Source organism: Hemitrygon akajei, chromosome 2, assembly GCF_048418815.1.
Source record: "Hemitrygon akajei chromosome 2, sHemAka1.3, whole genome shotgun sequence".
NCBI classification, from domain to species: Eukaryota; Metazoa; Chordata; class Chondrichthyes; order Myliobatiformes; family Dasyatidae; genus Hemitrygon; species Hemitrygon akajei.
This window is the reverse complement of record NC_133125.1, coordinates 91,044,208-91,071,489: the sequence shown is the minus strand read 5'-3', so window position 1 is coordinate 91,071,489 and position 27,282 is coordinate 91,044,208. Positions and strand designations below refer to the sequence as shown.

Genomic DNA, 27,282 nt, shown 5'->3' with positions numbered 1-27,282 from the left:
GAAGTCAGATGTAAAGGGAATTACAGAGGCATGAGACAGGAGTTGGGCAGAATTGATTGGAAAAGAACACTTGCAGGGATGATGGCAGAGCAATAACGGCTGGAATTTCTGGATGCAATTTCGAAGGCATAGGATATATATAGCAAAGAGGAGGAAGTATTCTAAGGGAAAGATGACACAACCATGGCTAACAAGAGAAGTCAAAGCCAACATATAAACCAAAGAGAGTGCATATAATGAGCAAAAATTAGTGGGAAGTTAGAGGATTGGGAGGCTTTTTAGAAAAAAACAAAAGAAGGCAACTAAGAAAGTTATTAAGTTAAAGATGGAATCCATAAGTAAGCTAGCCAATAATGTTAAAGAGGATACCAAAAGTTTCTTCAGATACATAAAGTGTAAAAGAGACAAGTTTGTTCGAATACTTTGAAGAAATAACAAGCAGGACAGACAAAGGAGAATCCGGTCGATGTTGTGTACTTCAAGTTACAGAAGGGTGCCACAAAACGCTGCTTAACAAGCTAGGAGCCCATGGTATTACAGGAAAGATTCTAGCATGGACAAAGCAGTTGCTGATTGGCAGGAGGCAAAGTATGGGAATAAAGGGAGGCTTTTCTGGCTGGCTGCCAGTGATTATGGTGTTCAACAGGGGTCTGTTGGGATCAATTCCTTTTACATTATTTTACTCCAGAGCTGATTATCTGTTATTTGTGAAGCAGGGTGCCATGCGCAAACATAATCGGATGAAAAACGGATGTGGGAGCACGAAGGAACATCTTGAAATCTCCAGGAAGACCTTCTTTGTTGCTGCTGCTGCTGTGAGGTCCGGGTCTCTGCTGGGAAGAACAGGCCCCCAGTCCTTGGGGTCGCGTTGCCGATGTTTTAATACACTCGGCAGAGGATGGTGCTCGGAGAAGCTGTACCGGAGGGGGTGGTCAGAGGCTCAGAGGTTCGACAGACTCGGAGTCCGCTGCAGTCGGAGCGCTTTCACTGTGTGCTGTGTCTGCGAGGCTGAGTCGGGCGGCACCGCCGAAGTCCATAGCGGGGGTATTCCCTTCTGCCGCCAGCATGGGATGGCGAGTCTGTCGGGACCCTGGGGACTTGTGGAAACTGTGTGGTGGTTTCTTTTGAACTTATAGTCTTGTAACATCTTTGGACTATTTTTACTGTGCCCTCTTTTTTTTTATCAATTATGCTATTGTTTGCACTGTTGTAACTATATATTGTAACTATGTGGTTTTGTGCAGGTCTTGTAGCTTTAGTTTTTGGTCTTGTTTTGTCTGGTGGAATTGGAGCTCCTTTCTGGGGAACGTGCTAAGATGGTAGCATAACATTAATACACAGCAACCTCTCCGGACTCTGGAATGGGGACGGCCAAATGTTAAGTGGATTTTCTGGTGTAGTCTGTTTTGTCATGTGCTTTTGTGATATCATTCTGGAGGAACGTTGTCTCATTTTTTAACTGCATTGCATTTGTGGTTTCTAAATGACAATAAATTGAATCTGAATTATATAAAAGCAAGAATGTAATGTTGAGTCTTTATAAAGCACTGAGGCCTCACTTCGAGTACTGACAGGAGTTTTGGGCCCCTATTATAGGAAGGATGTGCTGAAACTGGAGAGGGTTCAAAGAAGGTTCACATGTTATGCAACCAACAGCGATAGATATGAAATTGAGTCGGGTATTTATAAACAAACAACAAAATTTATTAACCTCTACTCAAAAACCTTGAAAAGTAAACAATCAACTAACTTAAACGGAAGTTAACAGTGTTATGCGTCTATAGTTATCAAATATTCGAACCTAAAGATAATTCTTAACAATTCTTATTCAAGCAGTCTTAAAGTGGTAGTTTAAGTTCAAGTGATTTATGAAATAAGTGAGAGCAGAGACTTCCCGAACCAGTGATGAGCCGAACCTTGAAACAAAGATGAAAATGCTGACGCAGATCCAAGCCAATAAATGTGCTTTCCCAAGATCCCAAAGAATAAGATTTCTCTAAGTAACTGACATTTTGCCGGAGGTGGTCACCACACACCCAAGATCTTGCAGGAGTTAACCAAAAGTGCGTGCACACTTCACGTCAATCATTTCAATACACACAGAACGCCGTTGATTCCTACCCAATTCTTTGGGTTCGCACAAAGCTGGTACTTCTTCACTCTCTCTCTTTTTCTACAATTACGTAACCACCAACTGTGACTCCCAACAAAACAATACGCAACAAATTATTGTCTCCCCTTTTATACCAGCGGGACATGCCATCACGTGACATCACATCACCTCACTATCAGAAGACAATTACATCATACCAATATCACAAGACAGTTACATCATGCTCACAAGAAACTCACAGGACAGGTAACACCCAAAAATGATTCCAGGATTGAATGGATTTTCATATAAAGAGCATTTGATGGTTATAGACAATAGGTGCAGGAGTAGACTTCGAGCCAGCACCGCCATTCACTGTGATCATGGCTGATCATCCACAATCAGTACCCCATTTCTGCCTTCTCCCCATATCCCTTGACTTTGCTATCTTTAAGAGCTCTATCTAACTCTTTCTTGAAAGCATCCAGAGAATTGGCCTCCACTGCCTTCTGAGGCAGAGTATTCCACAGATCTCAGCCTGTGTTCACTAGAATTCAGAAGAATGAGGAATAACCTCACTGAAATCTATGGAATGGTGAAAGGCCTTGATATAGCGAATATGGAGAGGATGTTTCCTGTAGTGGGAGAGTCTAAGACCACAAGACAGAATTGAGGGGCGTGCATTTAGAATGGAGATGAGGAGGTATTTCTTTAGCCAGAGAATGGTGAATTGATAGAATTCTTTGCCACAGACAGTTGTGGAGGCCAAGTCTTAAATATATTTAAGGCAGAGGTAGCTATATAGATTCTTGAATGGTCACAGCACAAAAGGAAAAGGCAGGAGATTGGGTCAGCCATGATAAAATAATGGAGCAAACTTGATGGGCCTAATTTTGCTCCTATATCCTATGGTCTTACCCCATAAGGAAAACCAGGCTATTGTCCCACAGATCCTCAATGGTCCATGAAGACCAGCTCATTATTCCTTTTTTTTTGCACAATTTTTTTTTATTATTTATAGTAATTTATGCCTTTGCACTGTACTACTGTCACAAATCAAATTTCACATCATAAGAGAATCATAAGAACCCGATTCTGATAAATGCAGTCTTGTTTTATTTCTCAGGTTTAGAAATAATTTGCCTTGACTCTGCCTTCTGTTACCTCACAGTCTGCAGAACAAATGAAGGATCTATAGACTTGACGATACATGGAACAGGCATGGCCTGATGGGATGGGAGTCAGATAATTGTGTAATGGTGCTCTCCTCTCATTGATTCCATGGATTTGCAAACTATCATGAAGCAAATGCAAGGAGAAATTTGTACAAACAGCAAAGTTTGAGATGGGCATTTTGCAGATTATTCCAATTAACGGATAGATTGTTAGTTACATTAGTATCTCTCCCAGCAGTCTCCCTCTTCAAATACTTTCAGTTTAAAAAAATGCAAAACAGGAAAGCCCTGTGAGAAATCAAAATATTCAAGTAGTGAACAAAAAAACAATTATAGATTTCTACTGACTTGGCACCTAACCCTATGCCCTCATAATAAGATGTACAAGTCATATACGACTTGTTGAACCTTATGTAAAACAATGCTAATTAAGATTTCCAAGGGCTTAGCCTTTCAGAACTCAATTCAAATAGATGAAATAATTTGGGATGAAAATCATAGTTTAAAACACAAAGGGCATTTTACACTCAAACAAATTAAATATTCAACATGGCCTAATTTTGATTTTAAAGTGCTGCTCACTACAAAGCTTAATCTAATCTAGATTTCCCTTGCAGCTCAAAAAGTATTCATATAACCATTTTGTTTTCTCACATGGAAATAAAAACTTTAAATCACTTTAAAATTATAATGAAATGCTACAAAAAGTATTGCTTTCATTTTAGTAAGTATGTGAAGCACAATCTGATTAGTTAAACAGAAATCCAGCATTAAATGGTACTCCTTACAATTTACTGTTAATACTGTACACATAAAACATTAAATTCATAAATGCTAAATCTTTGATATTTTTAAGCGCTACACATAGTGGAAGAATCTCAATCTACCATTGGCACAGATGAAAAATATCAATAGTAACACCTGCATAATATCTTCTACACAGTAAAACTTCAAGGTCTCCAAGTGTGCATGATAAAACAAAATCAGAGTACCAAAGAAACAAAAAGGGATGATCCATACAAGACTACTTTAAGGGGCATTCTAAAAAACAACATAGCACCATTTAATTTAGAAATTATGCAATGCTGTACTACCACAAAACAGGTTCAAAATAATAAGAATGAAGAAACAATGGCTAAAACCAAAAAAGCAGAAATGTGACCTATAACCAAAGCAATGATAGAACACAACTATAAATAGGAGGCAGCCATTTGTGACTCTTCTACCATTCAATACTATGGTTAATGTGATTAAGTGGGCAGTGGGAAAATATCCCTCAAGAGTTTGCAGATATCATACTGGAGATTTCTCACTTCAACCTGCCACTTTGACTTTGGCCCACGTCTTCATTATCCAGGTCCTCCATTTGCCTTCATTGGGATCTTCTTCCTCGTTAAATCCATTTTAAAGTTTATTACTAGTGTGCTAAGGCAGTGGGGCTGCTGCTCATGCTTAGTGTTGGAGGGGTTATATTATAGGAATGAATGCTGTGATTTGGGGCTTGTGCACCAACTTCTGAGGGTGTGGAGGGAAGAACAAGGAATAGGGTAGGGTTGGGTAATGGAGGTAGAGGTTTCATGGAGAAGGGAGGGGGAGCTGGCAGTGTGAAGAGGGATGATGTAGAACCTGGTGGAGGAGGGGGGTAGAAAGAGAGAGAAGAGGAAACTAAAAACTGATGGTGCTGTGAGCTTCTACTCTAGCAGCACCACCTGCACTAATCCTATATCCCTGAATTCCCTTAACATCTAAAACTCCATCAACCTCTCATGCATACTCTCTACAACTGAATTTTAAGTGAACAAACTTCTTATTTCCATCCTAAATGGTTTACCTCTGATTCTACAATGAGACTCATTTTCCTCATGCAAGACATGTGTAAGAATGTTGTCAATGAGATAAAATCATCTCTCGTTTTTCTGGACTCTAAGTGCAAAACCAGTCAACTTAACCGCTCATACAACACACTCTGGTGAATCTTTACCATGCTTCCTTTATCACAAGGACTCCCCTCTATGTGCAAGGAAATTAGACCTATACACAGTATTTCAGATGTCTCAACAGGGTTCCATGTAACCGGCAAAAAACATCTCTACTTTTGTAGATCATGTTTTTGCAAAATATGTTAATGCACCTAATTGCTCAGTATGTATGCACATTAATTTTCAGAGGTCTAAATACAATGATACAAATGCTCCTCAAAGGCCTCACAACCGTAAAATTCATGAAATTAAGTATATGGTCTGTCACAATGAAACATAAAATATGTGTAATGGAAGAGTGAAAAATTTGCAGAGTTTAACTGCATTATACTTCATTTATTTTTAATGTATTCATATTTAAAAGAGAAAAAGGTCAGAAATAATTACTGGAAGCACTTGGCTTTTCCACCATCAGTAGGGGAACAAGGAGCTCCCTTCAGATTCCTCAAAAAGGAAAAAATAACAAATCAATAAAAGCATTTATAGAGAATAGAGAATGAAGGAGAAACAAGATACCATGTACTATGACGAACAACTTGCTATGTGCTTCAATGGAAAAAAGATAGCTCAATTTTAATGTAGAGATTGAAACCTTACAAATATAAAGAACAAACAGGAGACCATGGGGAGCTGAGAAAAGAAGGGAGATAAAATTAGCAAAAACTACTAAAGTGCAGCAGCGTTGAGAGGACCCAACCACATTGCTGTCACATCCTTTCCCTTCAATATACAACAACATGAGACACCAATGCATTCTACTGCAACACCAATGACGTCCATGGAGAGAAAATAAGTTATTTAAAATCAATGCCACAGCACTGTAAACTCCTTAGAGAAAAATAGCCTGCCGCTGATCAAGTTTAGCTTCACGAGGCCATGGCCATCAAGATTATGGTGAACAAGCATGAGCCATAATACAGTCCCCCTAGATGATATTTGTACATCATAGAACAAATCCTGTGCTGTCAAAAAATTTGGAGAGTAAGACTTAAATGCAATATCCCAGCCTGAGATAAATTAACTTGTTTTCATTCAACAAGAATGTTTTGGGTTAACTTAGAAAAACAGCGGAAATAGACAACAGGCAGCATTTGTGTGAAGAGAAACAGAATTAATATTCCAGGTCAAAGACACCTCATCAAAACTGGAAAAGGGAAAATATTCTTCCACAGCTCTGTCAAAGTCAATGCAAATTTTATTTATTTTTCCACAGATTCAGCTCCATCTTGAGCATTTTCTTCTTACTTTACAAATTTCCAGAATATTTGGGAAGTAAATAAATGGGTGTTGCAACTCCCACAGTCACACAAGTGCAAAGCAAGAGAAGAAGGATGCTGTCAGAACTCTAGGACTTGAGTTATAGGGAGAGGTTGTGTACTGGTAATAGCATTTTATAACAGAATTTAAATGATTTTACTTTAAATTCTCAGCTGTCAGGGTGTGATCTGAACTCAGGCTCCAGACTGTTTATTCGGTAAATTTATTTGGAATTTTATTCATCCATCTACATTTTTAACAATATTATGTGAGTGATAAACTTGTTACATAGCTCCTTCTCCTGCTCTTTCTCTGTGTTGTTAAAAACACTAAATAATATCACACAGATCCCATCATGATGAAAAGGTCATTGAGTCTGTCTGCCAGATCCCATCCTGATGGAAGGTCATTGAGTCTGTCTGGCACACACACACATCCCTGCCTGACCTGCTGAGTATATTTAGCATTTTCAGTATTTTTAAGTACTTATAGAATGTTACACATCAGATCCCATACCCACTCTATAATCACAGCTTTATTGCCACTATCTCGGCAGATATCTTAACTCTGATAAAATTTAGTTTTTTGTTAAACCCCAGAAGCATTAATCTTAGTTTAAGTGTAGTAAATATGTTGCAGACGCTCATATCAATAACATCCATGAACAAACACTTGCCCATTACTCAAGAAAAAAAACATTCCAAATCAGTCACTTCTTAAAACTTGACCTACCTCTTTGGAAATCCACACTAGCTTTTCCTGATCTGCTGCAAATTTCCAAGGTGTCCAGTCATGTTATCTTTACTTATTGCCTCTAGTAATTTGTTGACAACAGCCATTCAATTACCCAGTCTAGAGAATTTCCTGGAAAACAGAATGGTTCTAAGATTTAGCATAATATCTTAGGCATGCTATTGTGCATAAATTCAAATAAACAATATTTTTCTTCCCAATATCAAGCGTATAGAGTTTCAGCATTTTATTGCCAATTTCTAATCTACAATCATTTGCCTCGTTTAATTATTAGCATCATGAATGATACATCAGTGAATATTTAATAATACATCTTCATTTCAGTGCAAACAAAGGCAACAAGGGTCAGAATTTCATACTCTGAACATCAATCTTCATAACTTTCATTTAGAATAGATAATAAACTTCTGTACTCCTATTCCTTAATTATCTGCCAAATTAACAATGCTAGTTACCATTTAATCTTGAACTTGTGCTTTGACACAGGAGTAATTGCAGTAAATGATAAAGACATATTTAAGGAGAAAATTTATAAGGATAAATATACAGGGAAGGAACAGAAGTTTATACAACAACACACACAAAATGCTGGTGGAACACAGCAGGCCAGGCAGCATCTATAGGAAAAATCACTGTCTCGGCCCAAAACGTTGACAGTGCTTCTTCCTATAGATGCTGCCTGGCCTGCTGTGTTTCACCAGCATTTTGTGTGTATTGTTTGAATTTCCAGCATCTGCAGATTTCCTCGTGTTTGCTCTAGAAGTTTATAAAGACGGGCTCAAATGAGGGGGAGTGAAAAAACTCACAAACAGTATCGACCAGTGAAATTAAATGGTCTGCTTTCAATACAGTTCATTCCACATTAATACACAAGTAAATTTCCTGCATTTACATCCCAATAAAACATTCATTATGAAGAGTCGAGAAACTCCAGATGCTGAAATGTGGAGCAGCAAATGATACGCTGGAGGACTCAATTTATGTTTAATCCATTGGGGAGGAAGGAAGGATTTAAATTGAAACCCCACATCAGGACTGAGAATGGAGAGGGAAAATAGAAGGGGGAGTGGTGAGACTGAAGCTCGTAGCAGATTAGAGGACCATGGTTCAAGTGTTGGTGAAACCAGGCAGGGGAGGTGGAGGGGTGGAGCTGGAAGTGGAGAGTAGAGTCAGAGTATTATAACACGGATACAGATCCTTTGGACAAAATAGTCAACACCGACCAGTGTCCACCCAGCTAGTCCCTGTTTCCTGACTAGTCCCCACGAAAGATCTCGGCCTGAAACGTTGACTGCTCATTTCCACGGATGCTGCCCGACCTGCTGAGTTCCTCCAGCGTGTTGTATGTGTTCCCTATTTCCTGCCTGCAGCCCATGTTCCCTTAAGCCCATAATAAGTGATGACACGCAAAAAAAGATAGTCACGTGGGGATAGGAAGTAAAGTACACCAGGACTGGAATCTTAAGTGAGGAAGGCAAGAATGCAGACACCATCAGGGAGACGTAGACAAATACATAGATAGAACCAGATAGAGGGGGTGGGGGAAGATGTGGATAATGTATGATGTGATAGTTGACTGAATTTGTGGGGGGACAGGTGGGTGGAGTGGTTTGGGCAGATATAACAAAATGGGAGAACCAGAGATGGCTTAGAAAGAGCACACCAGGGAAGGGCGAGTGTTTGCATATGAATGTGTGTGTGTGTGTGTGTGTGTGTGTGTGTGTGTGTGTGTGTGTGTGTGTGTGTGTGTGTGTGTGTGTGTGTGTGTGTGTGTGTGTGTATGTATGTATGTATATATATATATATATATATATATATATATGTATAGAGAGAGAGAGAGAGGAGAGAGAGAGAGAGAGAGAGGGAGAGGGAGAGGGAGAGAGGAGAGGGAGAGGGAGAGGAGAGGGAGAGGGAGAGGGAGAGGGAGAGGGAGAGGGAGAGGGAGAGGGAGAGGGAGAGGGAGAGGGAGAGGGAGAGGAGAGGAGAGGGAGAGGGAGAGGGAGAGGGAGAGGGAGAGGGAGAGGGGGAGGGGGAGAGAGAGAGAGAGAGAGAGGGAGAGGGAGAGGGAGAGGGAGAGGGAGAGGGAGAGGGAGAGGGAGAGGGAGAGGGAGAGGGAGAGGGAGAGGGAGAGGGAGAGGGAGAGGGAGAGGGAGAGAGAGGGAGAGGGAGAGGGAGAGGGAGAGAGAGGGAGAGAGAGGGGGAGGGAGAGAGAGGGGGAGGGAGAGAGAGGGGGAGGGAGAGAGAGGGGGAGGGAGAGAGAGGGGGAGGGAGAGAGAGGGGGAGGGAGAGAGAGGGGGAGGGAGAGAGAGGGGGAGGGAGAGAGAGGGGGAGGGAGAGAGAGGGGGAGGGAGAGAGAGGGGGAGGGAGAGAGAGGGGGAGGGAGAGGGGGAGGGAGAGAGAGGGGGAGGGAGAGAGAGGGGGAGGGAGAGAGAGGGGGAGGGAGAGAGAGGGGGAGGGAGAGAGAGGGGGAGGGAGAGAGAGGGGAGGGAGAGAGAGGGAGGGAGAGAGAGGGGAGGGAGAGAGAGGGGAGGGAGAGAGAGGGGAGGGAGAGAGAGGGGAGGAGAGAGAGGGGGAGGGAGAGAGAGGGGGAGGGAGAGAGAGGGGGAGGGAGAGAGAGGGGGAGGGAGAGAGAGGGGGAGGGAGAGAGAGGGGGAGGGAGAGAGAGGGGGAGGGAGAGAGAGAGGGAGGGAGAGAGAGAGGGAGGGAGAGAGAGAGGGAGGGAGAGAGAGAGGGAGGGAGAGAGAGAGGGAGGGAGAGAGAGAGGGAGGGAGAGAGAGAGGGAGGGAGAGAGAGAGGGAGGGAGAGAGAGAGGGAGGGAGAGAGGGAGGGAGAGAGGGAGGGAGAGAGGGAGGGAGAGAGGGAGGGAGAGAGGGAGGGAGAGAGGGAGGGAGAGAGGGAGGGAGAGAGGGAGGGAGAGAGGGAGGGAGAGAGGGAGGGAGAGAGGGAGGGAGAGGGAGGGAGAGAGGGAGGGAGAGGGAGGGAGAGGGAGGGAGAGGGAGGGAGAGGGAGGGAGAGGGAGGGAGAGGGAGGGAGAGGGAGGGAGGGGGAGAGAGAGAGAGAGAGAGAGAGAGAGAGAGAAAAAAACACTAGGAAAGGGTTACCTATAACTGGAAAATTCAATGTTTATTTCACTGAGTTGTTACCCTAATCCTACCACAGCAAAATACGAGGGCTATTCCTCGAGTTTACATTGGACCTCAGGCTGGCAGTGGAGAAAGCAGAGATGGGCAGGTTGGTGTGACAATGAGGAGGGTAGTTGAAATGGTATGCAACCTAGGAGCTTGAGATGGTCGTGCTGTTCTGAAGGTGTAAACGGCATCTTAAAAACACAACATATCCCTTCCACATAATCCTTGTGCTCACCATCCCAGGGAGGTAAATTTCAAACAAGAACACCACAAGAAAATAAATAATTTTGCACTTGCCTGTATTCTCCGTTAAAGAGTGATGTTTCATGCTCCTCACTCAATAACACAATGCACACAAACCAAAAGCAAACACACAGGTGCCCAGTGCTGCATGCAAATTATCTGCCACCGTTTCATACATTACATCTATCCTCCTTTGGCAGATCTATACAAGATTAAAATGACTTGCTTGCACTATGGTTTTGTTGTTAAGAGGTGATTGATGTGAGAACACAAACTCTTCTACAGAAAGGGCTAGTGGTGCTTGAAGGAGAGGACAAGTAGGTATTTTGTGAGGTTGCAGCTGATGCCCTCATTTTGTTATTTATGTGAAGCTTTTGTGTGCTCTGAATTCAAAGTTCTCAATGTCCAACACATTTCTTCACTGTGCAATCATAGGCAAGGAACTCCCAAACATTCTTAGGGATGAATAAAAACACAAAATGCTGGCAGAACTCAGCAGGCCAGACAGCATCTATGGGAGGAGGTAATGACGACGTTTCGGGCCGAAACCCTTCATCAGGAGTGAAGTAACATGGGATGGTCGAGGGGGTTAGGAAGTGGGGGGAGGGATAAAGTAGAGAGCTAGGAAGTGATAGGCTGGAGGGAAATGGGCTAGGGGGAAGGTAGAGAATTATGGGAAATAAAAGAGAAAGAAAGGTAGGGCTGGGGGGAGATTATAGTGAGGGGGGAAAAAAAGAGAGAGAAAGAGAACCAGACTAAAATAATAGATAGGGATGGGGGTAAGGGGGGGGGGGGCAGGGGTATCAACGGAGGTCTGTGAGTTGAATGTTCATGCCAGCAGGTAGGAGGCTACCTAGGCGGGAGATAAGGTATTGCTCCATCGACCTGCATGTGGCCTCATCTTGATGGTAGAGGAGGCCATGGACAGACATGTCGGAGTGGGAGTGGTCTGTGGAATTGAAGTGTGTGGCCACAGGGAGATCCCGCCACTGTTGGAGGACTGAGCGCCGGTGTTCGGCGAAACGGTCTCCCAGTCTGCGGCGGGTCTCCCCAATGTATAAATGGCCACATCGGGAGCACCGGATACAGTATATCACCCCAGCTGACTCGCAGGTGAAGTGGTGCCTCACCTGAAAGGACTGTCTGGGGCCTAGGATGGTGGTGAGGGAAGAAGTGTGGGGGCAGGTGTAGCACTTCTTCCGTTTGCAGGGATGAGTGCCCGGAGGGAGGTCAGTGGGGAGGGATGGGGGGGGATGAATGTACAAGGGAGTCGCATAGGGAGCGATCCCTGCAGAAAGCCGAGAGTGGGGGGGGAGGGAGGGAAGATGTGGCTGTTGGTGGGATCACGTAGGAGGAGGCGGAAGTTACAGAGGATTATACGGTGGATCTGTAGGCTGGTAGGGCGATAGGTGAGGACCAGGGGGACTCTAGCCCTGGTGGGCTGGCGGGGGAATGGGGTGAGGGCAGAGGTGCGTGAAATATGGGAGACGCGATGGAGGGCAGAGTTGATAGTGCAGTTTCCCCACAACAAGGATATTTAAGCACATTCTTCCTTTTCCAACTGGTAATATCTTTAAGGGACCAAACAAGTACAATTATATCCTCAGCACTGGGGCTATTAGCCTAGGGAGGACATCAACATTACTTTGCCTGATCATCCAACATGTTGAAACAATTTTGCAGAGACAGGGTTGCTGGTATCACATGTACTGAGTTGCCTGCTATAGGTTGTCCATGTCTCAGAAGAATATTGGAGGACAGCAATTACTACTATCCAGCAGACATGCTTGTGCCAGGCCTGAGTTCTTGATGTTCAAACATCTTTTCTTTAAAGCAGCTTTGCTGAAACATTGAAAGTACTAGTGAATTTTTAACATTGATGTCCACCTTTGTCAAGAAATGCTGCTCTAAAATATGCATGGGAGTATGGGAGAGGTAATATGCCTTGCAGATTTTGAGTGCTAAGTTCATCCTCTCATACATTTCAGTCATATAGTGAAAGATGTCATGGAGCTCAGTATTCCATCAAGAGTCAACCCAAGTTAACTTTTTACTACAGCTTAACCACAAATGTTTAGGTGACTTGAGCTCTGATGCAACACAGTAATGAGAAAGATTGTCAAAAGTCTTAGGGCAACATCACACCTTTGTTTGGTGCACATCTTCACCAAGAATGTAGGACAGATTTAGCTCCACTGGCTAGGATCATGATTTGTTTGTCATCAGGAAGCAAAAAATGAAATACCAGCAATTTCTGTATTCAGCTAAATTGAGTATGCATATTCAATAGGGCTCCTTATGGGTTTTTTGTAACAGTCATGTGATGAAGATCACATCCACTGTGCATCTGGACGCATGGATTCGAATTTGAGGAGCAGCTCTCCAGCCACATTGGGAAAGGCAACCATGTATGACCCTTGGGACCCCCTGCAGTTAGACCCCCTGCAGTTACCCTTCTTGATGATAGTTCTAACTACAGCATCTAATAACATAAAAAGAAATTGTAGATTTACAACTGAAAGTCTTCAGCACAAAGTTATGACATTAATACTTGTCACAATATTTTCAAGTTAGGATAAGGCCTTTTCTAATATCTTGACACTGGGGATGGAACGGACCAAATTGGTTGCTGTGCAATGAAGTTGAGGGTACTCATGTCAAGACAAGGATCATGGCCATGGAATTCTACAAAGTGTTCCTTTCTGCATACATTGACTTTTTGTGGCAAGTTCAACAAGTCCGTGGGCCTCTGATGCTTGCTTGGGCTGCAGATAGCCGTATCAGCACTGAAGAATCCTTCTCTCTCCATCCATCACCTGTTCTATAGGTCACAGGTCTTCTACCTTCAGGTGACTATTTTTTTTCCCCTCCCTTTGAGGGATAGTGAAGTTTCCAACCCAGAAAAGCCTGGAGATTAATTAGCTCCTCAATTTTGTGTTCATTCTCAAACCAGTTTTAGCTCTTCCTAGTAGTTAAGTTTCTATTCATAGATGCCAATTATGATGGACTTCAGAGCAACCAATAAACTGGGTCCTCCGGTAGCACTGCCAAACAGCTATGTTTGCGGGCTTCCACACTGATCTTCTTGAACAATGCTTCTGTTGATAGTGTCCTCAGGCCAAGCTGGTGAAAGCTGTTGCCATAAATGATGAGACAAAAGGTACATTCATTAACTGTAGAATGTTTTGAAGCACAAAAATGTTGTGAAACCTCTCCTGTTACTAATGATAGAAACAATGAGTGCAAACTCATCCTGGCTAACATTTTAACATAAATGAATTATCACTCCAATATTGTAATAGTCCATTCATGAAATGTTATATACATATGTAAATTAATTGTGTTAATCAGATTTCTGAAAATACAATGAAGAGGGCCATCATAAAGACAAATATAGGGTACTCAAAATCTTTATGAATGCCCATCTGATTCTTTGGACAATCATTTGGACTTTAAAAGAATCAGATAGGACTGTATGCATTATTAATTTTCTTGGTTCCGAGTTTCTGACTAGATTTAATTAGTGTTGCTATCTTTTAACATATTAAGATACACTTGCTGTAGTACCATTTCCGTGGACAAAGGGTTGGGGTGCATGAAAATTGCAAGTCCATGATATTCCATAACTGATATTGACAACATAGCTGAGGTTTGAGTTTCAAGTTCCTGGAACTGACTAACACCAATAGCCCAAACTGATCCACAACCAAGAAAGCTCACTAATGCCTCTACTTCCACAAGAGCTGAAAGGAATTTGGCAGATCCCTGCTGACCTTTATTAATTAAAAAAAAATCGCTGCACCATAGAAAGTATCTCATCTGGATACATGATGGTTTGATATGGCAACTGCACATGACCGCAAGAAACTGCAAAGTGTTGTGGACTCAGGTCAACACGTAATTGAAACCAGCTTCCCCTCCATGGCCTCTTACTACACTTCTCATACCTCATTAAAGCAGTCAGCATAATCAAATACCCAACCCATCCCAGACATCCTCTATACTCCCGTCTTCCACGGGATACAGTAATCTGCAAGCACATACCTCCAGACTCAAGAACAGCTTCTCCCCTATTAAAGATTACTAGATGTTTCCCTAGTATGATAAAATGGTCTCAATCTCACAATCTACCTTTGTGATCTTATTGTTTACCTACACTGCTGTTACATTATTCTGCATTGTTATTGTTTTTACTTGTCCATCAGTGCACTGTAATGACTTGATCTATAAGAATGGAATGCAAGACAAGCTTTCACTGTATCTCAGAACATGTGACAATTCCAATAGTTACACCTGCCAAGCCTCCAATAAACTGGCAGCAAAACACAGGCTTTTGTTAAACAATTAATACAAACCAATTACAATGGATGTTATAGTTGCAAAGGACGGGCCTGGGCTTGTTGCCGTATTAGGTTCTGTTCATTTGGGTTTTGCAACACTACCTTTCCTCCCAGAAAAGTTTCTGAATACAAAACTTTACTTAAGACCACAAAACCACAGGCAGTGGTCCGCAGACACTGCAGAACGACATAATAAATTCTAAGGGACAGTTTCCGAAGCTAGTATTAAAACATATGGCAGAATGCCTCATCTGCAGAACTCTCTGATAAATGGTAAAATCTTGTTTGGCTGCCAGTGAGACAGGCCACCCCATGTCAGGTTATTCCTTCACAGGCAGGGACTTTCTTGCTCATCGCCCTTGAGACAACTACAAAGAGGATTAGATAATCATCCACTCTGAACTGTGCTTTTGTAAAGGTTTGAAATAAGATGCTAGAATCATTGACAAGCTTCAATGCAAGCAGCCATGTATTCGGTTCAACAAGTTGTTCCCAGAAACATTTATCAAAACAAACATGCTAGTGGAAAATGACGGAAGATACATTTTGGTCTGCCCAAAACATTTGATCTTCCAATGGAACAAGGTGCCCAGTAATGAATGCTACCTGGCACATTTCACACTGCAGAAATATGTGCCGAAGGATGCACTGAAGGTTGATGCAGTCAATGCAATGGCGTTATGCAAGAGCACTGCAGTCCAAGGTCCTGCTGCAAGTTGACACTGAGGGGCTGAGTCTGTGCAACAACAATGCAAATATTAGAAGGGTATATTGCTTAGAGACAATGAGCAGCATTGGGTTTACAAATAGAACAATGAGACCTAATGACACTCTGAATGTGTGAACATGACACACTATGAATCAGAGTGTTTAAAATCACTGGTATATTTATTTATTTAGAATAGGCCCAACCACACCACCCATCAAATCCAGACAACCCTCGATTTAACCCTAACCTAATCAATTTACAATGACCAACTAACCTAGGAATCAGTAAGTCTTTGGAATATGGGAGGAAACCCAGAGCACCAGGAAAAAAAAACACATATCCCACAGGGATGACGTTCCAATTCCTTACAGAAGATGCTGGAATTGAACTCCAAACTCCGATGCTGTTAGCTTTAATAGCATCGCACTAACCACTTACACTACATGTCGTGAAATGTATTGTTTTGTGGCAGCAGTACTTAGCAATACACAATGAAAACTAAATTTCAATAGTACAAATATATTGTATATGTAGTGCAAAAAGGGGAAAATGTCATAAGGTAGTTTTCATGGGTTCCTTGTCCATTCAGAAATCCAATGGTGAAGGGGAAGAAGCTGTTCCTTAAACATTAAGTGTGTGTCTTCAGGCTTCTGTACCTCCCTCCTGATTACAAGAATGAGGAGAGGGCATGTCTTGGGTGATGGGGGGTCCTTAATGATAGATGTCATCTTTATGAGGTATCATGTTTTGAAAGTGTCCTGAATGCTGAGGAGGCTAGTGCCCATGAGGGAGTTGGCTATGTTTACAACTTTCTGCAGCTTTTTCTGATCCTGTGCATTGGCCCCTCCATACCAGATCATGATGCCACCAGTTAGAATGCTCTCCACGTACCGCTGTAGAATTTTGCAAGTGTCTTTAGTGACCTACCAAATCTCCTCAAATTCCTAATGAAATACAGCCACTGTCATGTCTTCATTGTATTTCCATCAATATGTTGGGCCCAGAATAGACCTTCAGAGATGTAGACACCCAAGAACTTGAAACAGCTCACCCTTTCCACTACTGATCCCATGATGAGGATGTGTGTATTCCCTCAACTTCCCCTTCCTGAAGTCCACAGGAGTGCAGAGTTGTTGTTGCGATACCACTCAACCAGCTGAGATATTTGCACCATTATCAACCTCAAGATTGACGAACATAGTTAATATAGTGCTTTTAAGAAGGGTGGCAGAGAAAAGCTTGTGATCTATAGACCAATAACTCCAAAATCTGTGGCAAGTTACTGAAGAGGATTCTTTTGTTTTTAAATTCAGAGATAATGTTGAACAGGCCCCTTCCTCAACCATCAAGCCCCACCACCCAGTAACCCACCTATTTAATCCTAACTTAACTACAGGACAATTTATAATGACCAATTCTATTTTCTATTCTGAGAGTTAAAATATACATATATTAGGTAGTTAACATGGTTTTGTGTGTGTGAGATCATATCTTACAAACCTGTTTTTTTTATTATTGAGGAGACCAAGAATGCTGATGAGGGCATGGTAGTAGATGTGGTCTACATGGACTTCAGTAAAGCTATTGCTAAGGTTCCACAGGATAGGCTGCTCTGGAAGGTTGAATCACATAGAATCCAGGAAGAACTGGCTAACTGCATACACAATTGGCCTAATAATACAAAGCAGATGGTGATGGAAGGCGGCTTTCTCGGAATGGAGTCCCGTGAATGGTGGTGTGTCTCAGGGCTTGGTATTGGGTCCATTATTGTTTGTTATCTATATCAAAATTTGGATAAGATCGTGTAAGGCATGTTTTGTAAATTTGCAGATGACACTAAAATTACATGATGGTGAAAAATGTTTTTGGCACACTGGCCTTCCTAAATCAGGGCACTAAGCATAAAAGTTGGAGGTCATGGTGCAGATGTACAAGATGCTGCTAGACCACACTTGGGAATATCATGCTCAGATAGGTTACCCTGCTATGGAAAAACATTTATTACCCTGGAAAAAGAGTACAGCAAAAATTTACAAAGATGTTGCCAGGACTTGAGGAATACAGTTATAGGGAAAAGGTAAACAAGCTAGGACTTTATTCCTTAGACTATAGGACAAAGTGATCTTACTGAGGTCCATAAAATCATGAGAGGCATAGCTAGGGTAAATGCACTCAGTCTTTTTATCCTCAGAGTTGGAATACCAAGGACTAGATCAAGAACTTGCTCAAGGAATAGGTTTAAGGGGAAAGGAAAAAAGTTAAAATGAACTTCACTTTTACACAAAGGATGGTATCTATGTGGAATCAGCTGCCGTGAAGTATTATGGGGTTAAGAAACAAATACTGGGAAATGGGACTAACTTGGATGGACATCTTGGTCAGGATGGACCAGTTAGGCCAAAGACCATTTTCCTTGCTCCGATTCTATCCCTTCCCATCATTAATATGTTCTACATGTGGCACTGCCTCAAGGAAACATCTGTCAAATATCCCCACCATGTGGGCCTGGCCATTTTCTAACAGCTACCATCAGAGAGGGGGCACAGCAGCCTGAAGTCCCTACACCAGCAAATTCAAGAAAAGCTGTTTCCCTTCAACCATTCTGTTCTTGAACCAATCTGCATTACCCCAATTACCAACTCAGTATGACAACACTTAGACCACTTTGCACTACAAAGGACTTATTTTTCTTATTCTAATTGGGTTCTTTCTAGGCAAAAAAAGTGTACAACTTATGTTTTTCTTGGAAATGCTGCTTATCTGATGCTATATGCCTGTATTCCTGCTGCAAGTTTTTCATTTCATTGGTTCATACACATACTTGTGCATATGGCAATAAACTTTGATCATGGACAGAAAAAAAGTTCAAATTTTAGATTGTTCATCTCTCATCAAAACCAAAAATGAGGACAAGCATATTTTAAATCACTGGGAAGGGGTGGGGATGAAGCAAGGGAGGAATGGGGAGAGCAAAGAATCTCTGAAAGAGGAGACAAAGAATCCATGTGAGAAATGCCACTGGAAGGTGTTGAAGGCTAATCATTGCTGATCAGTCAAGTGGAGTGGTAAATGGAGGGAGATGCGGGCATAAAAAGGGGGGGGGGGGTGTTGCCGGAACTGTGAGAAGCAGAACCTAGAGGATACTAGAAATCAGAAAAAGAATCCAGGAAATATTCTGCAGGTTTCTGTAGAAAAAAAATAAAATTGAGTTGCAGTTTGATAACCAAAGAAGAAGGCTATCTAACATTAGAGTATTACGATTGCAATGTACCTAGACTGAAGATAATCTGTTCCAAATGCATTCAGGCCTTGAATAGAACTGTATTGGAAATCAAAAAGACTTCAGAGTGGGAATGAAATGAATACTTAAGTGATAGGCAACTGGAAGATCAAAGGCACCCACGCAGAATCAGAAATGTCCTGCAAAGCAGTTACCCAATTAGCAATTTACCTTCCAAAGCCTAATTCAAGTTCATTAATTGTACCTCATCTTGTTTAACTATGCTGCAGCACCAGGATAATATTAAAACAAATATGTCAGAGGTCTGCCTTTCCTGCTTGTGTCAGAACTAGCCAGATCTAAGGACATGAAACTGTAGGTCAGATGTTGCACCCCCCCCCCCCACACTCTCCACTGAACCAATTTGACTGGCCAAGTATTAAGCATTTGTTTTTATTTCAGATTTCCAGCAACTGCTGTGACCTGCATCTCTCAGACCCAGTATTTTATTTCCTTCTCCTCATCTCCCACAACTTAAGATTCATGAAAGACAGATCAGTAATGATTAAAAAGTCTAAACCATCTCAGACAGTTCTAAACGTGTGGCAAGTTAGTTTATTATTGTCACATGCACTGAGCCACAGTGAAATGCTGTTTGACATGCCATTCATACAATCATTTTATCACATCAGTACACTGAGGTAGTACAAAACGCAACAACAAAATGCAGAATAAAATGCTAGTTACAGAAAAACTGCAGTGCAGATAGACAATAAGATGCAAGGTCATGATGAGGTAGCTTATGAGGTCAATACTCTATCTTATAAAAGGGGACCATTCAATAGACTTATAACAGTGGGATTTGAGTCAATAGCCCTGGAGTCTGGTGGAACACACTTTCAGATTTTTGCACTGTCTGTCTTGACAGAAGGAAGAAGAGAGAACGTCTGGGGTGGGTGGGGTCTTTGATTATGCTGACTCTTTATTAAGGCCTTAGAGGCGAGGCTCTTTTCCATGATGTGCTAAACTATGTGCACACTCTAGATTATTGTAGTCCCAGACAGAGCAGTTGCCACAGCAAACTGTGTTGTATTTAGATAGGAGCCTCCTGACGAAGTACAGGCACCAGTCCAGTTCTTGGCCATAAAATTTACATGGTTGAACAGGTTATGCTATTGATGATATTGGCCTAATTCTGCTTCTATGTCTTATGAAATATGCTGGTGAAATATGCTATAACAGTTAAAGCTAAAAACAGAAATTCCTGCAGGACTTTTGAGGAAGCACATTCAGAAAATTTGGAGTTGAACACCTTCAATATTAAGGTTATAATTGATGGGAAGCAAACAAAATGCTTAGCGAGACAAGTAACTGTGAAGAAATATAACAATTAGCAATTCACATTGATGACCTGATGAACATTCATGGACCTTTTTTCTCCCACTTTACAGACTGCGATCTGCCGAACGTTTTCAGCATTTTCTGCTTTTATTTCAGAGGCCCAGCATATGTAGCACTTTGTTTTGAATGGAGAGGTGAAACATAATTAATGGATGACCCAAAGCCTTCTCAACGCAGTCTCCAAACAGCAGGTTCACTGGACAATTCCACCACAACATACTATAGTTTTCAAATCCCAAGAACCCTATTGAATGAGCTACATTTACTAATGCAGTTACACTACTGCCTGGGCACTTCAGCATATGTCTTTACCGGAACATAATTTGTGGGTTTCAATATCCATCCCAAAGAGATCAAATCAATCAGCTGCTAAAATCATGCAGACATTTTTGTTGATTTAAGTATTTCCCCTTTATCAAAGAAAACAATTCTTCTCATAGTTGGTGGCTTTCCTTATCTTTCTGCATCTTCCTCTGTTTCCTTCAATGACATTAGGCAGGCTTGAACAGAGGCCTATCTACTTAGAAGCCCTGTGGTGATCCCAGTGTCCTTGTCTCTTCACTGGTAGATGGAGGTAAGGAAATAAGCTGTTCCATAATATACAAAGAGAACAGTGCAGCAAGGTTTAAGTTACCCATTTTTAAATACATACAAAAAGCTGATCTGGGGGTCTGAAATTCACAGAACATAACAGAAGCAAAAGCAACTTCAAAACATTTTCAGATTCCATCACATCACTAGATACCAATTTCTGATACTGCTTAAGTCTGAATCACAAGAACAAAATATTTTAATTTTATTTACAGATCCAGCATGGCAAAAGGCCCTTCTGGCCTAACAAGCCCACACTGCCCAATTACACCCGCGTGAGCAATTAACCTATTAAACCAGTACATCTTTGGAATGTGGACAGAAGCCAGAGCACTCAAAGGAAACCCAGGCAGTCAAGGGGAAAATGTGAAACACTTAACAAACAGCAGCAGGAATTGAACCCCGGTCACTGGTGCTGTAATACCATTACGCTAATCACTATGCTACCATGTGTTCAAGCAATTTAGTTTGTGAAATGTATTAAAGTTTGCATACATACATTCAAGGCCCCACAAGACTACAGAGGTGGGATAACTGTAACCTGTTACTGTTCATTGACTGGCACCAGCTCACGTTACAATTAAGATATTTACATTGTTTAACCAAATTCAACACATTTCAAACTGCAATGTCTTTGGAGGGGAAAGTAGGTAAACCCAGCAACAGATCTGAAAATCATCTTTGCAATATGCATTAATTCTGATATTCTGAGAATAAACTTTTGTATAATTAATCAACCTTTCTCCACATTTAAAAACTGATTTAAAATATAGGATTTAAATTAAGTAACCCAGCTGTATATCTCAAAACACTCAAAGTCAATGTTTTTCCCCACTGAAGTCTTTTTTAAAATTCACAAGTAAAACAGGCAATTGTTATTTCACACTCATTCTCATTGCCATTGTCAGAAGAATTTAGAGACCTCCATAATATATCTGGATGTATATATAGGCCAATCAGATAAGAAAGGAAAATTTCCTTTCCTGAAGGAACTTAGTAAAGGATGGGTCTTATACAACAATCTAGCAACTATAATTAAAACTGATTTCATATTTAGATAAATTTTAAAACCCCCAAACCATTAAGTAGAGTTGAAAAAACTCTCCACATGAATAGTCTAGGCCTCAGGATGCAAATTCAATAATATCCATTATCATACCAATCATATTTCTTTTACTTTAGACACATGGTCTGTTCTTAGAACCTATCTTTAGTTGCTTAGATGTTTAAGTAATCTAGTTGTTTATAAAACAAGACCAATTGAAAACAAACAACTGCAGTCCAATGAGTTATTTGAAAGTTATTCACACTGACATTACATGTAACTAGACTGGGCTTTCTTTCCTAAAGGTAATGGATTATTTGATATCCATCAGATTTTCATGTTATGCAACTTTGTATGCACAAAATTGTTTGCCCAGAAAGTTTACTTGGTGCTGCAGTTCTTTATTTCTCAGAACATCAAGTAACAAATTAGCACAAGTGTTTTAATGACAAAGACTGACATCTACTATTGATTAGCGTATGCAGTATGACATACAAATGAGAAACCAAGAACAAAAAACAAGTTCTTCAGCCACCCATAGCTATGCTCCCCACATCAGCTTTACCTGCTATAAAAGAACCACCTTCAAAGATTCAAAAGATCCAATTAGCCAACTGCACTTTTGCCCTTACTATTCAATTGCTGATGTAAATTAAAACCTAGCCCAACAAGTTAGCTATCAGGTACAATATTAGTTTAGTCATCTAAATTACCATTAGGTATGTTTATAAATAACAGACGATGAAATAACGTAAAAGGCTTTAACACCTTTTTGTCATGCCATATCAAACTGTCATTAACAAACCCCTACGTGGGTCAGAAACAACAAGAGTTTAAACATGTTTAACGAGATGCAACTTTCCAAAAGATTTTATGTGTCTGCGGGAGAGAAGTAATTAGGTAGAGAAGACAACATTCTTATTTCATCTGCTCGATTATACAACTCAGCTGGGCCAAAGGGTGAGGACGGAGGGGGAGGGGAGTGGGAGTCGGGGTGGTGGAGGAAGAAAGGGACAATCTCTTTGTTCGTCGCTAACCAATCGCCTCAGGAAGCCCCGACTGAAAGGTTCATATGCGACCGAGGAGAGATAGATAATACGCGGCGCGTTTTGGCTGCCACAAATGACTAGCACAAGCTCTGGCACATCCTCATCACAGGATCCACATATTAATTTTCTGTCAGTCAAACAACAGTCAATATTCTCGAATGTTTTGCTATCTTTTTTCCCAATCCGGTAGAGGTTCATCCTCCCAATGAGCAAGGATCATTTTAGGATAATAAAAGCGTGTGTCGCTGGTTTCAGATGAGCCCAGGAGGGCCGGAGCTCGGTGTCCATCATTACCTGCTGCTTTGTGAAGTTTCCCCCACTCCCATTTATTCAGGGACCGCCGGGTTGCGAACGCCTGCTTCGGCCCAATTAAAATACTTAAGTATCATTTGCTTTTCCAAAATCAACCAATATCAATCAAAGTAAAAAGGGAAGAGCCCGACAGGCTACTTACAGTCCTCGGCCCGGAGCCACACAGGCACCGAGGGCTCCTAATGTCCGCGGCCGCCACACAAGTTCAGGCTTTCAACTGTTTGGAGCGATCGGCCGCTGTTCGGCTACCTTCGTCACATCTCGGTAATTTCCGGCCCTTTCCGGAAGCCGCGGCCTCTCTGTTTATGAGCGAGCTGTCAATCAAATAAACCAGCCTTCCTGGAAGCAAATTCAGACGTTACAGGAAGTACGTTCAAGTGATTTTTTTTTCATATTGTTACACAAGCAAGGATGCGTTATGTTTTGCGTGTTTTTTTCCTGCAGCTTGCAGCCTCAGGTGCCCTTCCTATAATTAACCTGCATAGTAATGCTGTAAATAAGGATTAAAAAACAAGACAAAACCATGGATGCTTAATTTTTACCCTTCCATCAGAACATGGCCTGTGATTGCATTAACCAATCTGGCCATCATCTTAAAATATTAATCCTCTTTCTCCTTCCACCGATGCTGCCTCAACAGCAGAGTATTTTGGTATTTTATGTTTTAATTCAGTAATGATGTGCTGATGAACTTTTAAACAGGAACACTTATTGGCTTTCTAACATTGGACAAAGGATGCTATTTTGCAGATGGGTGTACAAATCATGGACTTTCCTTAAGGATAGGTCTCTGGCTTTGAGTTGCAGTATTGCTGGCTTGTACGAATTTACCAATAGAGGCTAGCAGAAAAGAAAAAAATAAAGATGGTTACATCCTAATTAGCACATGCCTTTGCCCTGCTCTTTATTGTAATTATAGTTACTACATTGGCAATATTTTGTTTTTACAATCAAACATTTGCATTTTTCAAAAATGCACAACAATGAGTTGCCAGCAATTGGGCTGGTACCAAAATATTAACAATTAAAATCCTCTTTTAATACCTTATTTGGATCATTTTAAATGACAATTAATATTTCAGATGAGAGAAAGAAAACATGATTCTTTCCATTTTAATCCCAGCAGATTTCTCAAAATTTCAAAAGAAAATTTCATTGGAATATACATAAGGCATTCTCTGACATTTCAAGCCAAGGTAATTTTCAAGCAACACATTTGAGGTCTCAACATTAGCACTAAAAAGACTATATCATTGCATTGAAGGGTCCAGTATGTTCCTGCATTCCTAGATGATAGTTGAAGAGATCTACACTCAGTGACCACTTTATTAGGTACACCTGCCTGTTAATGCAAATATCTAATCAACCAATCATGTGGCAGCAACTCAAGGAGCTAAGAAATTGCCGCGTTGCTAAAACAGTCTGCCATCACTGCAGAAAAGAAAGATGGGAAACAAAAATAAATGCTTTAATTGCTGATTGTGGATTCGTATTTCAGCAAATTTGAAGTCCAATTTTAAATTAATTTTAAAAGTTCAGCAAAAACATGTTGTAATGAATGTCACGAAAAGCTTGAGTGTTCATTTATCTTATTTAGAGGAGAAATCCTGCAAATTATATCTGATCTGATCTGTATGTCCGCTCACAAGTTAATGCACTGAACTTCTTTATTAACCCTGAGGCATTCGAAAAGCAGGCTGGAGATACAACAGACTGCAGAGGCTGGACAGTAACTCCTTTTCCCTCTGTAGATGCTGCAAGACCCACTGAGTTCCCCCAGTGTACAGTATTTTGTGTCATTACCTGCAGGCCACCAAGTTGTATCCAACTACTGTTAAAAACTGTCAAGGTTCAAGAAGATGGTATGATTTTGAAAATCAATGTGGATGCTTCCACATGACAAATTGAAACAAGTAATAGTACATTTTGAACATAATAAAATAGTATTTCGTGTTAATGTGTTTATTTGGCTACTAATGGAGCAATTTACAAATTGGTAGACTTATAAATGCACAATATTTAAAATTCACCAACATGTAACACATGCTGGACACTAATAAATATGACAATTTGGAGTATATCATGATCTGTTTTTTCCATGTAGGTAGATAGATACCTCATTGATCCCAAAGGAAATTAAAGTGTCACAGTAACATTACAAGTGCACAGATATACAAATATTAGAAGAAAAGTAAGAAAGAACTAAAGAAAAGTAACCCAAACAGTCTAACAGGAGGGGGTCATCTCTTCCCCGGCTATAGGTTGACTCATTATAGAGCCTAATGGCCAAGGGTAAGAATGATCTCATGCAGCAGTCTTTGGAGCTGAGCAGTTGTCTTAGTCTATTACTGAAAGTGCTTCTCTGTTCAGCCAAGGTGGCATGCAGGGAGTGAGAAACATTGTCCAGAATTCCCAGGAATTTTTTGTAGGGTTCTTTATTCTACCACAGCCCCCAAGTATGTCCAGTTTGACTCCTTCATGAATCTGAACTGTCATTTTAATTTGTTTCATAAAAACCGATAGCTAGGTACAGAAATTGAGGCAGCGGTAGCAAATCACCATAGTCCCCTCAGCTGAGTGAATTACAGATGTGGACCACAGGATAATATATATGGCACACAATTTGTGATCAGAACATTTTATGTGCTAAAAATGTTGTTTTTTTATTTATTAATGCTTAGCTTTAAAGTAGTAAGAGCAGCACTGTATGTCCAATGCAAGTCTTGATGCTCAGGGTTATAAACTACGGTAACTGCATCAAGTAACTTACTTCTCTATGTGAGAAAACTGAATGGCCCAAGGGCACTGTGAATTTCAAGACTCTGTTCTGTCAATCTATGCAAAACTACAGGGAGTTACTGAACCTTTCCATCATTAATACTTTACTCCAGGCAACGATTGAGAGATCAGTAATACAGAAAATACCACCAAGTTATTATTTGTTAGCAATTTTGAAGTATTTCAGGCAGTATGAATATACGTTAATAATCAAGATCAGTTTCTTTTTATGAAGAGAGTCTCTGCATTACAATAAATATCAAAGCATACAATTAGATACATTTTTACTGTTTGCAAAATTATATTGCTTATAGGTAATTTTGCCTTTAATGTAAACATATACAGGTATTTAAATTATCATTCCAATCTTTTTAACTGTTCAGGAAATCAAAGGCCAGTGATCTTGAGTTTTCTTGAATGGTTCAGAACAAACTTAATTGTGAAGATCTTGCCGTTGTACCTAAACCTTAAATAAATTACAGCAGTACATAAAAATAGCATCAAGAACCTTAACTTCTCAACTCTATTCTCCTTCAATTATTCAACATCGCAAAATTATTTGATTTTGTATTTCTGCTGTTCCCTTGCCTGTTTGTAAATTCTGTTACTTCCTATTCAGCAGTACCCTCACTCAGAGGAGTACAGTGGTTGTGGAAGGCAACGTATCACCTCCATAAGAATAATTCAATATGGGTAATAAATGTTGCCCACATCCAAAAGAAAAAACTTTAAAACAGGAAGAGCGGCGGTAGATTTTTAGCTTGCTGCCTATTGACTATCTGTAGGCCATTTTCAGATTTAACTTTAAAATAAATTGAGTGGGTTTCTATAATTGCTGGGTGATTTGCCAATTTTACAATCAGATGCTAAAAGTTTTTATTATTACAGGTGAATTTTGTGTTCAGAGAGTGTGATACAGTAGTCTTTTCAAGTACCAACGATTCAGATGGCAAATTGACCTGAATAGTTTGATAAACAAAATATGCAATCTTGGTATCGCTGTTGAAGCCTGTTGTAGCGTGAATGAAATCGCTGAAGAGAATTACTGGTAGATACAAAGCAGCTTCTTTATTTGACAAAACAAGGTACAGCAGGCATCATACGGAGACGCTTTTGATGGAAAGGTCTGCTGGCCCAACGTGGAGCTCGATATTTATCTACTAAACACAAAGGACAATTCCATATTTACAAAGTATAGACAATGCTTTCT

General features: G+C 40.8%; 1 protein-coding gene across 3 annotated transcripts in view; it reads right to left on the bottom strand.

The window, feature by feature from the left end:
* The window catches only part of spopla (speckle type BTB/POZ protein like a), a 191,177-nt gene extending 167,627 nt beyond the window's left edge, over positions 1-23,550 (bottom strand). For all 3 annotated transcript variants that reach the window (XM_073025791.1, XM_073025802.1, XM_073025796.1), the window contains exons 1-2: positions 23,437-23,550; positions 7,236-7,367 (exon numbers count right to left, since the gene is read on the bottom strand). The gene's annotated coding sequence lies outside the window, so the exon portion shown is untranslated. The remainder of the gene's footprint in view (positions 1-7,235; positions 7,368-23,436) is intronic.
* Between the last annotated feature and the right edge of the window lie 3,732 nt (positions 23,551-27,282).